This window comes from Schistocerca gregaria, chromosome 4 (assembly GCF_023897955.1).
Source record: "Schistocerca gregaria isolate iqSchGreg1 chromosome 4, iqSchGreg1.2, whole genome shotgun sequence".
NCBI classification, from domain to species: domain Eukaryota; kingdom Metazoa; phylum Arthropoda; class Insecta; order Orthoptera; family Acrididae; genus Schistocerca; species Schistocerca gregaria.
In genome coordinates, this window is record NC_064923.1 from 44,460,957 (window position 1) to 44,473,587 (window position 12,631).

Consider the following 12,631-nt stretch of genomic DNA (forward strand, 5'->3'; position numbering starts at 1 on the left):
TGCAAGGTCGCGCAGACCTCTCTCATCTCCCCCACGCTAGCCGCCCGCACGCAGCTGTGGCTCCAGCAGTGTTGGAACGTGTGGACACTCTCATTCGAGGTGATCGAAGGAGGTCCTCGCTGCGCACGTCTCTGTTCGTAGTGCTGACTTACTCAAAAGTGTGTGCCCACTGCATTCAATTGGTTCAAAGTGCTCTGAGCACTGTGGGACTTAACATCTGAGGTCATTAGTCTCCCAGAATTCAGAACTGCTTAAACTCACACATCCAAGCCCGAAGCAGGATTCGAACCTGCGACCGTAGCGGACGCGCGTTTCCAGACTGAAGCGCCTGAAACCGCTCGGCCACATTGGCCGGCCGCACTGGATTGCTCGATGTTACCAGAAGACCACAAAGGGCAACAAAAGACCATCTGTGGGGAAATTCTTGCACGTAAAGAGGCTGCTCGTGACAATTTTTTGTCTAACATCGTCACAGGCGATGAAACATGGGTTCATGACTTCAAACCGGAAACAAAACGGTAATACATGGACTGGCGCCATACCAACTCTACTCCGAAGAAAATGTTCATACCCGCACCTCAGCCGATAACGTCATCGCGACCGTCTTTTGGGACTCTGAAGGGATTATTCATTTATTGTCGGCCCTCATCATGCAACGATGAACTCCGATATGTACAGATAAACCGTCAGTAAACTGAAGAAACAACTTCAGCGTATTCTTCACCACAAAAAAGCAAACGAAATCCTTTTGCATGACAACTCAAGACCTCGCACAAGTCTGCATAACCTGGAGGAGAGAGAACTGCGCCATGTAGCCGTGAGGTCGGGGGCGTCATGTCACGGTTCGCGCTGCTAACACCGTCGGAGAGGTTCGACTCCTCCCTCGGGCATGGATGTGTGCGCCATTTTTACCTTAAATTAGTTTAAGTTATATTAGGTAGTGTGTAGGCCTAGGGATCAACGACCTCAGCAGTTTGGTCCCATAGCAACTTACAACAGTGTCCAGAGCTCACTTCATTGGATTCTTCTTCCTCACGCACCCTACAGCATGGATCTCGCACCTTGCGACTTGGCCCGAGGAGGGATGCAATCCACAGGAAGCAGGACGTGGGTGATGTGGAGGTTATTGGTACAGAAGTCTCCGATGTCGACAAATGGAGTGGTACCATCTGATCACATGGGCCCTCGTCCTGAGATGTCGTAAGGGGAACAATGTGGTACATTACAATAGTCAATAAAACCAACATTTTTAGAATTTAATGTGTAGCATTATTTATTAAACGTCCCTCGTACATAATTTGGTATGAAACTTATCTACATCTACATCCATACTCCGCAAGCCCCCTGACGGTGTGTGGCGGAGGGTACTTTGAGTACCCCTATCGGTTCTCCCTTCTATTCCAGTCTCGTATTCTTTGTGGAAAGAAAGATTGTCGGTATGCCTTGGGTGGCCTCTAATCTCTCTGATCTTATCCTCATGGTCTCTTCGTGAAATATACGTCGGAGGGAGCAATATACTGCCTGACTCCTCGGTGAGGGTATGTTCTCGAAACTTCAACAAAAGCCCATACCGAACTACTGAGCGTCTCTCCTGCAAAGTCTTCCACTGGAGTTTATCAATCATCTCCGTAACGCTTTCGCGATTACTAAATGATCCTGTAACGAAGCGCGCTGCTCTCCGTTGGATCTTCTCTACCTCTTCTATCAACCCTATCTGGTACAGATAGTCCACTGGCGAGCAATATTCAAGCAGTGGGCGAACAAGTGTACTGTAACCTACTTCCTTTGTTTTCGGATTGCATTTCCTTAGGATTCTTCCAATGAAACTCAGTCTGGCATCTGCTTTACCGACGATCAACTTTATATGATCATTCCATTTTAAATCACTCCTAAAGCCTACTCCCAGATAATTTATGGAATTAACTGCTTCCAGTTGCTGACCTGCTATATTGTAGCTAAATGATAAGGGATCTTTCTTTCTATGTGTTCGCAGCACATTACACTTGTCTACATTGCGATTCAATTGCCATTCCCTGCATCATGCGTCAATTCGTTGCAGATCCTCCTGCGTTTCAGTACAATATTACATTGTTACAACCTCTCGATATACTACAGCAACAACCGCAAAAAACCTCAGTGAACTTCCTACGTTATCCACAAGGTTATTCATGTATATTGTGAATAGCAACGGTCTTACGACACTCCCCTGCGGCACACCTGAAATCACTCTTACTTCTGAAGACTTCTCTCCATTGAGAATGACATGCTGCGTTCTGTTATCGATTGGATTGAAGAGTTCCTAGATAACAGAACGCAACATGTCATTCTCAATGGAGAGAAGTCTTCCGAAGTAAGAGTGATTTCAGGTGTGCCGCAGGAGAGTATCGTAAGACCGTTGCTATTCACAACATACATGAATAATGATTTCAGCCGTATTGGACTGAAGAGTTCCTAAATATGCAATATGAAATCCAATATGCTCTTACTTTGTTCATTAAACGACTGTGTGGAACTGTATCGAACGCCTTGCGGCAGTCAAGAAACGCGGCATCTACCTGGGAACCCGTGTCTATGACTCTCTGAGTCTCGTGGACGAATTGCGCGAGCTGGGTTTCACACGACCGTCTTTTTCGAAACCCATGCTGATTCCTACAGAGCAGATTTCTAGTCTCCAGAAAACTCATTTTACTCGAACATAATACGTGTTCCAAAATTCTACAACTGATCGACGTTAGAGATATAGGGCCATAGTTCTGCACATCTGTTCGACGTCCCTTACTGAAAACGGGGATGACCTGTGCCCTTTTCCAATCTTTTGGAACGCTTCGCTCTTCTAGAGACCTACGCTACACCGCTGCAAGAAGGGGGGCAAGTTCCTTCGCATACTCTGTGTAAAATCGAACTGGTATTCCATCAGATCCAGCCGCCTTTCCTCTTTTGAGCGGTTTTAATTGTTTATCTATCCCTCTGTCATCTATTTCGATATCTACCATTTTGTCATCTGTGCGACAATATAGAGAGGAAACTACAGCTTTGGAGAAAGACATTTAGTATTTCGGCCATTAGTCTGTCATTCTGTGTTTCAGTACCATTTTGGTGACAGAGTGTCTGGACATTTTGTTTTGATCCACTTACCGCTTTGACATAAGACCAAAATTTCTTAGGATTTTCTGCCAAGTCAGTACAATAGAACTTTACTTTCGAATTCATTGAACGCCTCTCGCATAGCCCTCCTCACACTACATTTCTCTTCGCGTAATTTTTGTTTGCCTGCAAGGCTTTGGCTATGTTTATGTTTGCTTCCGGAGCAATTTTCTGACTCGGTTTTTGTACCAGGGTGGCTCTTTTCCATCTCTTATGATCTTGCCTTGCACATATTTATCTAATGCGTATTGTACGATGGTTTTGAACTTTGTCCACTGATCCTCAACACATTCTGCACTTGAGACAAAACTTTTGTGTTGAGCCGTGATGTACTCTGAAATCTGCTTTTTGTCACTATTGCTAAAATGAAAAATCTTCATACGTTTTTTTATACATCTATTTACGGCTGAAATCATCTATGCAGTAACCGCTTTATGTTCGCTTATTCCCTGTTCTGCGTTAATTGTTTCAAGTAGTTCGGGTCTGTTTGTCACCAGATTGTCTAATATATTATCGCCACGAGTTGGTTCTCTGTTTAACTGCTCAAGGTAGTTTTCAGATAATGCACTTAAAAAAATCTGTTTCACGGCAGCACATTTAAATTTTCCCACGATACACTTCCGAAATATGCATAGTGAAAAAATAAGTATTATGTTCTAGACCACTGTCGATGCCTACTATGAATAGTGGAAACATGTATGGTATAGAATGAAATCTTTATCCAGTGATTTATTACATAAAGATCACTTAATAATGAAGAGCTCCCATTACGGGTTTCGGCAGTTGGCCACCGTCTTCAGACGTGATTAATCCACTTACAGCTTCTTCATGATATACAATGTATTTCCGGCAGTACATAGAGGATGCTCCACCGAACAATTAGAGATAGGGGAGCTGGGATCAGAGATGCCTGCTTAAGGAGATAATAGGAATCAAATCGCGTTGCTGTGTACTTTTTTATTTACATTAGTTACAGTTAACTGCAAAAAACCATCATTGACACAATGAACGTATCATTTGTACTGTATCTTACAAAATGTGCAGAAACTGACGGCCATTAGCCTCAATGTAAATATATCGGCGAACAAGATTCTGACGCACACTGACAAATATCTCTGGTGTGTTTCGAATCATTACAGATACGATTCTGGCCACTAATTCTAATTCCGTATGTACTGAAGTCTCGTACTCAGGTGTCTTTAGATATCTGCATAGGAAATAATCAAGAGGATTTAGGTCATGTGAATTCGAAAGCCATGGAAAAGGACCTAGCCGGCCGTTCTTGCCGAGCGGTTCTAGGTGCTTCAGTCTGGAGCCGAGCGACTGCTACGGTCGCAGGTTCGAATCCTGCCTCGGGCATGGATGTGTGTGATGTCCTTAGTTAGGTTTAAGTAGTTCTGAGTTCTAGAGGACTGATGGCCTCAGATGTTAAGTCCCATAGCGCTCAGAGCCGTTTGAACTATTTTTGAATAGGAACTGCTCTTCCAATCCAGCACCGAGAAAGTTGGGGGCACCCACCACACTGAAGAGAGGTGGTGCACCGTCATCTTGTATCCACATCCTCTGAGACCAGCCAATGGTACGTTCTCCAACAACTTAGGTGGACCTCTTTGCACGAACCTCAAGCACAGTTGGCCATTCAGGCGTCCAGGTAGAAGATATGACCCAATGAGATTTCCGCCTGCAATGCTGAACCAGATATTCACAGCGAAACTTACTTTATGGTCTGACTCTACTACATCGTGAGGGTTTTGCTCATCCCACACATGGCTATTCCTGCTGTTCGAGATACCATCAGGATTAAATGAGACCTCTTCAGCAAACAACACGACTTGGAGGAAATCTGGTCGATCAATCCACTGATACAATATGACAAATGGTGCAAACTCAGTCACAAGCATTGCATGGACCCCTTGTGGATGAATTGGGTAAAATTTTTGTTCGTGGAGTACTCGCCACACGCTAGTATGGGCATCGCCTATTTCACATGCGATAGGACGAGTACTTGTAGTGGGGTCCGTTGCTACACCTGAAAGCACCTCCTCTTCAAAACCGAGGGTGCGAGTGGTCTTCATGTTGCCAGGTCCCTCGTTTCTTCTTTTCAGTGAACCATACTCCCACATTCGTCGATCGATAGAAATAATCACTCGTCATGACGAATGATGCCTGTTAGGAAATCATTTCCTATGCCGCCTTTAGGCAGCGTATGCAGCGAAAGCATTGCAACGTATTTCTCCATAAACCAGATCATGTCAGTGAGTTCTGCGAGGTATTGCTGCATCCTATTGTTCTGTACGTGTCTGGGTAGTACTGAGTAATGAATGGCTCTGTCGTCGTTTCACAAGACGTTCTGTCATGGGACAATGTAAACACGATACAGTGGAGCCACCGTATGGACCAGTAAAGTGAACAAAACTGCATCATGACTTCCTAGTAATCAGGTTCGTCCTCCTTGCTTCCTTGCAGGAAATGAAGAATGTGCGAGTAAATAAAGAGCACAGTACGTGTATACATGTACGTATGATAGTTGTAAATAAGCTTAGAAACAGTAATACTAGACAAAGCGGTAGACGAGTTTAATTCCATATCTCCTTAAGCTTCTCCAACCCCAAGTTCCCTGACTCAAATTGTTCAGCGGAGCATTCTCTATGTCCTGTTACATTCTTACACACTCTTACGGAAACACCTTGTACGATAAGTGTGTGTGTGTGTTGGTGCTTACTGGCGCTAAACGCCAAGGTTGTCAGCGCTCTGACACACATTAACAGAAACGAGTGTGGACAAAATTAGTAACATGAGATCACACTCCTAAAGACAGCAGGAAAAGCCTAAAGATACCATACAAGAGACTAAAACATAAAACAACAAAGCAGCTAAAAGGACGACACAGTAAAGTATCACTGGCTGGCCACTTACGTAAAATATGGTAGAGCCAGTCACCCTGTGAATAAATGAAAACCTAGCCCATAAAATCTTAGTAAAAACATTGGATAATTCACAAAACATTAACTACAGTCGTTTGATTGTTACCTAGAAGAGATGGAAGATCCTTCGGCAAGTCAGCACGGTCAGCAGTTCGGAAAATAAAACGCAGTTCACTAAAACGTGATGCACAGTGATCTACGTGGCTGGAAGGAAGTACATCACATCCACGTTATGGGCTTCACTAAACGAAGCTTATTGTCGGTCACTTCCAGCCACTCATCCTCCCACCGACGCAAGACTCTCTCGCACCCAGCAGAAAGCCAACTACTTCCCCAGTCGTTGCAGTTGGAAGAAGGCTCCCGAATGGTCTGTACTAGTTTATCTGCTGTATACAAACAGCCTAGAGATAGCATGCACGGTGATGGCACACTGAAATACGTGCAGATCGAGACACGTCTCCTTGGCTGCGAGATGCGCCCTTTCGTTCCCAGCAATGCCGACGTGCTCTGGTACTCAGCAGAAGGCCACCTCCTTCCCCAGTCGTTGAATTTGAAGGAGGGCATCCTGCATGGTCTGGACTACTTCATCTGTTGGATACAAACGTTTCAGCGAGTGAAGGACACTTAGAGAATAGGAGCAGACAAGAAATTTAGCACTGGAAGAACGTCACATCTGCTTCAGTGCCCTCTCGATCGCAGGTAAGACAGTAAACTTCAGGCAATCGAACCTTGAGAACACGATCCGGGCAAACAACTGAGCAAGCAACAGAATCCCCCTCTTTGGACCCACCCGTAAAAACAGCTACATAGTCGAAATCTCAGGTAAAACGGAAAAACGGAAGCAGGGGTGCAATCTCTCTTGTACCACATCAAATCTAAAATCACTCTCGGCCTCACCAGTAACTAGGGTGGTTCATATGGTTCAAATGGCTCTGAGCGGAATTGGACTTCTCAGGTCACCAGTCCCCTAGAACTTAGAACTACTTAAACCTAACTAACCTAAGGACAACACACACATCCATGCCCGAGGCAGGATTCGAACCGGCGACCGTAGCGGTCGTGCAGGCCAACCAGGGTGGCCGGCGGTTAAAACTCTGGATTTGGGGCCGTACTGGCTCCACATTAAGGGACTCTAGTACACGTAGCACGCAGATCCCAAATGGCATTATGGCTCGTGGACAGTTGGAAAAAAAGACGCCCCAGAGGCGGATGAGCAGTAGTATGGTGTGCGGGTGAAGTTGGAGCTGTGACATGTCTAACACACCAGGAGGAGCTTCCTCCGGGTGGTAGATGGCGGTTCCCCGGCCTCAGCGCAGAGGCTCAGAAGCTAGTATGGGACTGGACCTACAAGCACCCGTAGTCAGCCGGAGACCCTCATGGTGGACAGTATCAGTGATCTTTAGATAGCAAGGCCTCGCCTATCCATACACCATGCACTGGTTGTCTAGCTGTGAACGCATGAAAGGTCTATAAAATTGTAGGAGACGCGCCCTGTCCTCTCCCAAGATCTGTGGGTACGGTACTTTAAGATAGTCAGTGCCCTCAACGTCCTGGCTTTCAGGTCTCACAGGTGTGAAACCACGACAATTTGAAGTAAAAAATAAGGCCCAGAAACCACACTGAATCTCAAAAATTTAGGATGGAATCCCTCATTAGCAAGGCAGCTAAATTAGAAATACTACGAGAACGATTAAAATGAACACACACACTTATCTGCATAAGACTGAAGACACGTCTTTTTAGCCCACTCCTGTAACTGCCGTACGGTAAGTTGCAACTGACGGCTCGCTGATGCGACATTGGATGAGGAATATGAAACAGCAAAATCGTCCACATATAAGGGGTACTGTACTGGAATTCTTACTGTAGACTGTTGATGGCTAAGAGGGTAACACTTAAAACACTACCCTGAGATACACCACTCTCCTGCTCAAAACTAACAGACAGCAAGTCACCAACTCGGGTCCTAAAATGGCGCTTCGACAGGAAAGACCGAATGAAGATGGGGAGGTGACCACGAAAGCCCCATTGATGCAGATGAGTGAGAATACAGAATAGCCAAGTAGTATCGTAAGCCTTACTGATACCGAAGAAGATTAGAATATAGTGATGTCTGCGTAGGAAAGCCTGCTGAATAGCCTCCTCTAGCAGAGTCTGGTTGTCGACAGTGGACCTATATCTTCGAAATCAACACTAAGAGCGGCTAAGCAGTGGCCTGGTCTCTAACTGCCAGACCACACGATGATTAACCATTCGCTCCAGGGTCTTTCCTACACAGCTCGTTAAGGGGATAATCTGATAATTACTGGAACCTATGCTGTCCTTTCCTGGACTGAAGAGAGGTATCAAAATCGCCTCTCTCCATGATTGGGGAAGTTACCCATCTGCCATATAAAATTTAAACATTCAAGGAGGAATTTCTTCGACGCTGCTGGCAAATGTCTAAGCATGCTCTACTGGATCTGATTATGACTGGGTGTAGTGTCACGAGTCTCAGACATGGATGATTCAAGCTCTCACGTGGAGAACGAATGGTTGTAAATTTCGGAATCGTTGGTACCAAAGTCCAATTTCCTTCTCTCTGCAGTCGCATGGTAGCAACGAAAAGCCAGATCCTGGCTCGTATTTGCAGTAGTTTGGTCAAAGTTCTCCGCCAGCGCCTGAGCGATCTTCGTGTCAGCACTGAAGCTATTGGTGAACGACTGCGCTTACTAGAAATCCTCCTGATGTCTTCCCATACTTTAGTAGTCAAGTGGGACGGTTGGTGGAGTCCAGGAACATCTGCCATGATCTTTTATTGCTCTCCTTAATCACACGTCGAGCATTTTCTCTCGCAACTCGAAATGCTATATATTTGTCTTCCAAGAGCTACACGCCTCTTCCGAATGGCTAAACGGCATTCATCTATCCACCAAGGCACAAGCCGCTTCTGAAGATGACTTGACGACTTGGGGATGGATAAGTCAGCGACATGATGGATCCCTTATGTGATATGGTCCCCCCATTGCTGGACGCTGTTGCAATGTTCAAACACAGCGAGCTGACTAAACTGCGTTTAGTTAGCCCTGCTGACCATCCATGTCAGTGGCTTCTCTTCATGTAGTGCTCCACCAAGTATGTGAATCCGGAGTGGGAAGTGGTCACTGGAATGGAGGTAGTCACTGACCTCCCACTGAACAGAGCCTGCGATTGCTGGAGAACAGAAAGAGAGGTTGTTGACTGAGATAGACCCAGCAGCAGTCCAAACGTGAGTGTTTATGATGCACAGCGCGTGAGTTGTCATGAGGCTCTCCAAAACTCGACCACGACGGCAAGTAGATGTCGAGCTTTATAAAACCTGATGAGAATTGAAGTCTTCCAGTGGAAGGAAAGGTTGAGGGAGTTGTTCCACAAGATCTATGAGAGGATCAAAGTCGATCGAATCTTGTGGATTGAGATACAGCGAGCAAACAGTGATCCTCCAAAACCCGTGAATTTCGATAGCAGCTGCTTGCACGCCGGCAGCCAGAGCTACATTCCCCTTTGCCCTGTCCCTGCTTAGCTCACCCTTCCAGTGAAGGGTATAGCCATGTAGCATAGGGGTGTTTCTTGCAAAACAAAGGCACACAGGGAGTTCCTCTTCTAGGAGTTTCAGTTCCTCCACATGCATCCTGAACCCATTAATGTTCCACTGTAATATGGAAAACATCTATCATGGGGGTTGCACTTTCACCCTGTCCTTACACTGGGGAGTGGAGCACGTAATAGGCGTTGGCTCAGACTTTGGGTGAGATGTTTGCCCCTGTCTGACATCAAGCTCCGTTAGTTCTACCAAAGAGTCAAGAGAGACGTCAGAGAGTAGCATGTCCTTATTGTCAGACTGTTTACATCCAGGGTCCATCGGTAGTGCCCGCTTAGCCTTTAATTTTTTGCCATGGGTAGGCTACGGGGCCAATACCATGGCAGTGGTAGGGACGTGGCTGGATAGTGGACCACACTGAACCTTTGGAGGAATAGGGAGCTGCACAACGTTAACAAGAGACTTGCTGTTCTTTTGGGAGTGGACTTTGAAGGAATGGCAGTGGCACAACTGCCACAGCTGCCACTGTCAAACATAGGTGCTAGTGCTAAGACTAGCAACCTCCGTTTGGGTACCAGCATCGGTCTTCAGAATTGCTTGTTTAAGAGTGAATGCAAAGGAGGTAGCAAATGCTCGGGACTGCATGGCCTTTTAGATATTTCTGGTCTCTCCATTTGGGAAATACTAGATGTATTTCCCATACCTTCCTTTCAGCAAGAAAGACACTGCAGTTCTTCCTCCAGGCAGGGTGATCACCAGATGAGTTTACACACTGGAAGAAATGCACAACCACATTTGCCACATTTGCCACAACAGGAGAATGTGTGCCCAAAGTGCGACAGATAAATAGGGAAAATAAGGTCACACACTGGGATGGAGGACACCGGTGTTAACGTACTCAGGATGTTTTGTGCTGCTGAAAGTCAGTATAAATGAGTCTGACCTCATTAGGCCACCATCCACTCGTTTCATTACGTTCTGTACATCAACGATACCTTCCCAGGACGAATCAGCTTTCAGTTCTTCTCAGGAAATGACAATCAAATCTCTGCAAGTCAGAACACCTTTGCCATAGTTTAAGGTGTTGTGCAGTTCACTTTTTTATTGCATATTGCCCTTCTTCGATGTTTTTGACTTGTTGGGAATTGGACCTTTCTACCAACAGTGCCCCATTTCGCAAGCACTTGACAGTTTTTAAGGTTCCAGCGATTCCATCTAACCCTCTTCGTATGCAGAAAAGGTGAAACTTTCTCGAAACTCCCTTTTCACATTCTAGCCACCAGCATGCATTTTGTTACTCAATAGTGAAAGAGTCTGTGTAAACCCCAAGTCTGGAGGCCTCACACGAACCCTCTTGCTTGTTCAGATGTTAGTGCCGACCATAGGCCCATCCCTTCCGTTAGGAGGAGGAAGAGAAGATTTCGAAGGATCCATTTTGGTCCCTCGAGCAACTAGGGAAGTAGAAGTCCACCTAGACAGAACCCCATGTGCCTAGGTAAACCCTGTTCAACTAAGGTGCGGCAAGTTCCCCAGAGGTAGGCCGCTAACGACTGTTCCACCTCAACAGCCATGCATCTCATCAGCACGCAGAACACCTTGAGACTCATGTTTTACTTTTATTTTTTTTGTTTTTTACATGGAGCGGTTTGTACCATCCTCGCGATCCGGGCAGCCAAGCCAAGATCTCTGTTACCTGTTACACACAACATTCCACTGCCGTGCCATCGTGCCATACAGTGGACGTTCAAGCATGTCCACAGATGACAGTGACCGGAGACTGGCCCCGCTTACCAGTCCCCAGCTCAGGAACCCCGGGGTCGCCAAGCCTGTACTTAGCAAACAAATGCTGAACCCCTGAGGGGGTATAATAAGTCCAGTTATGCACACTTTAATTGTGCCACCATATGATGCGTAGTTCACTAGTATATTTTATATCACTCCATGACGTTCGAAGAGCATTACTTGGATTGTATATATCACGACGAAGCCGTTAGTTGATTAACCACATCTGATGATGGTAATGAACTGTCGAAACTGGAAATGTGAACGTTTTAATTGTTTAACGCTCTTTACGTAATAAATAATTAATTGATCATTTATAAGGGGCATATTACCGTTTGAAAATTGACATGTGTTAATATTTTTTGAAAACTAAATAAACAACCAGCTGCAAAAATGGATGATATTTGATCCGATTAACATGATAAACTTAACTGAGAACTGTATAGTTTTATACCAACTTGTAAAACGCTCATGATGTTTCATCAAATAAATTACCTTGTTCATTTAATAGCTATGTACTGTCAACTATTTATTTGTTTCACCAGACTGTGTAGAATACGTTTCATTTATTTCTGATGGTTGATTAACAGGGCCGTCATTTCACCATCACTACTAAAGAAATGATGTATGCAGCGCTGTAAATGTCTGAGTCATTAGGACAAACAGACAGTTGAAGATACGAAAAATTAAGCAACTATTGTCCTCGACTAAGTAGAGATCAGTTTTATAGGAGCCAAAGCCATCAACATCCATCGAATCACCTGTGTAATGATTTTACCTGCCCGCTCGAAACACAGCTGCTCTTTTGCCTTAGAAGTGCGTACTATGTTTATTACACCTCACTATCAAGCAACTAACCATCACTTGCAAGTATCCTTTACAGGTGATAATTTCCTTGTTTCCATGCGATTCCCTGCCTGTGCGGCTGTGGACTCGTCGTTACGTGTAGAAGGCGGGATAGTTTGGACATCGCGGTCTGGTGCAGCAACGCCGGTATCGACCACGCGCAGCCCATAACCCACGGCACACCTGAGCCGGTCAGGGGGAGTGCACCATACAGAGGGCCAGCAGCAGGGGGATGGCGGCGTGAAGGTAGGCTGTCTGCTGTAGCTGTGTACCGTACTGTTTTCTCAAATGTTTCATTAAATATTTCAGATTCGGGCCACTAGAATGGTGCAGTTCCCAGTTTCATTTTAATTACTGAAAGAAAGAACAATTTACT